The following is a 2,636-nucleotide window of genomic DNA, read 5'->3' on the forward strand; positions in this document are numbered from 1 at the left end:
TGTAAAAAGAAAAAAAACGAATAAAAAAAATTTAAAAGCTAAAATAACTTGTCCAGTTTCGGTGCCTTCAAGTGGATAAACTGCAAAGCCAAAATCCACTAAAAGAGGGGAGAGGAAAAGAAAACATGCCATTCTAAAAAGATATGGAAAGATATGGTACACGAAAATCTGGCAAAACCAGAGGTGCACCTTTTTCTGTCTCTGGCGTGCCTCTGTGTTTCCCTGTCTCTTGTGTGTGTCTCTGTGTGCGTCTCTGTCACTCAGTCCCCTTGTGTCTCTTGCTCAGTGCGGCCAGCAAAAGAACTCCGAGCAGGAGCAGTCAAAAGTCGATTGAAGGGGAGAGAACAAACGCCCCTATGGGTACGATCGGGGAAAAAGGGACAAAGAAATAAGAGATAACAAAATAAAACGTCCCTTTCTTTAAATGTTTAAGACGGGAATAACGACAGAAAACCGATCATCGTCGCAAATAGGGTAAAACTGAATATTACCGCGCCCCTCTGGTTCGGTAACTGTCAGTTGGCGTGCAAATTGGTCGTCGTGTTTAGTACCAGCCCCTTAGAATAGAACAGAATGTGGAATTTAGGCCAAAGGCAAGCGTTGTGACCTAATTGGACATTCAGCGCTGAAAGGGAAATTGAAAAAGGTTTGAAAGGCTTAACAGGAGGAAAACTTTGAAACAACTGCTAGGGAAACGTGGAAAGAAAGATGGAAGAACGGAGGTACAGTAAAAGGAATGAAAGGGGTTGCAGCTAGAGGCCAAAGGGACGCTACAATGAACCGCAAGTAATGCCTACAGTGCACCACATAAGGTGCAACGACTGCATTATCCCCATACGGGAATTATCGGCCCCTTGGGGATGAATGTAAAAATATAAACAAAAGACTGTAAATATAAACACAAACAAAAGGCTTAAGTATAAACAAAAACTTGTACAAAAGGTGGTAAATGTTACGGTCGACTGGCGGGAGCAAGGCGGAGGTAGCAGTCTTCAGTTTTACCGAAAATATGACAGCTACAGACAGACCGACATACAATTAAAGGCAGAAATAAAGTGTGGACCAAGAATGAACTAATGGGTCGTCTATCTTTAGATATGAAATGAACCTCTGCTTAGAGACAAAAAAAAAAAATAAATAAATAAATATATTTACTTCTTTACTGTGGAATTTTCATCATACAAGTTTTGACGAGTCTCTTCGTATTACTGATTTAAAGCTACGACGGTATTTTGATCTTTTAACTAATTTTTTTGTTAATTCCTATAGTGCTTGAGGATCTTGAAACAGTTGTTGTTGTTGTTGATATGTCTGATTCCAATCGCATTCATCATAGAGAAGAAACTGCCTCAACAATATACGAAACCCCTGTATATATGTATATATATATATATATATATATATATATATATATATATATATATATATATATATATATATATATATATATATATATATATATATATATATATGTGTGTGTGTGTGTGTGTGTGTGTGTGTGTATGTATATGCATGGCCAGATAGATAAATAGATGCTGCTCTAGGCGTAACCATTGTGCTAACCATTGAAATTACATTACACCTACTTCCTTCCCTCCAATTTGAAAACCCTCGCGCCCATCAGAATTGATTTATGAGCATAATTATGCTGAAAGCCATTTCGGCCGTCACTCGGTAGCCATCCTCTAGGGCCAACAAATTATGCAGCACCTGTAGCGATAGTTACACGAAATGTCGCTCTCTAATACTCCACAGTTGGTGTTGGTCGTTTCATAACGCCGTCGGCTGGTCATTTTCATTCTGCAGTAGCTAAGACTCGCGTTACCTGTTCGAACAGGTAGATCTTACTGAATAACCAGGTAATTCTTAGTATCTACGAAGTGCCGGAATATCTTGGATAAACTGGCGTCCCTCTGTACCAAGGTTAATTTGTCAAGAACTTCTCATTTACACATTTTATTGAGTAGAATTTAGTGATATATTTCATTACACAGAAACCTGAGAACTAAATTCTTGAGCAAGTAGAATCTACTTAATGGCCAGGTAATTCTTGGTATTTAAGAAGTGCCGGAATATCTTGGCTAAACTGGCGTCCCTCTGCATCACGGCAAATTCGATTAGAGCTTCTCATTTTTTTTTTTTTTTTAGAATTTAGTGATATATTTCACTGCAAAGAACTGAAACCTGAGGACTAAATTCTTGAGGAGGTAGAATCCACGTAATGGACAGATAATTCTTAGTATTTAAGAAGTGGCGGAATGTCTTCGCTAAACTGGCGTCCCTCAGTATCAAAGCTCATTCGTCTAGAACCTCTCATTTTTTTTTAGTAGAATTTAGTAATATATTTCATTGCAAATAACTGAAAGCTGAGGACTAGTTTCTAGAGCAGGTAGATCCCACTTAATGGCCAGGTAATTCTTAGCATCTAAGAAGTGCCGGAATATCTTGGCTAAACTGACGTCCTTCTGTAATAAGGTTAATTCGTCAAGAACCTGTCCTTTCCACATTGTTGTGAGTCGAATTTAGTGATATATTTCATTGCAAAGAACTGAAAGCTAAGAACTAAATTCTCGAGAATACATTATCCGAAAAAGCTTGTTCAGAACACAATATTAAGCGAGCTTTCTTAAGAATGT

Source organism: Macrobrachium rosenbergii, chromosome 6 (genome assembly GCF_040412425.1).
Source record: "Macrobrachium rosenbergii isolate ZJJX-2024 chromosome 6, ASM4041242v1, whole genome shotgun sequence".
In the NCBI taxonomy this organism is placed as follows: domain Eukaryota; kingdom Metazoa; phylum Arthropoda; class Malacostraca; order Decapoda; family Palaemonidae; genus Macrobrachium; species Macrobrachium rosenbergii.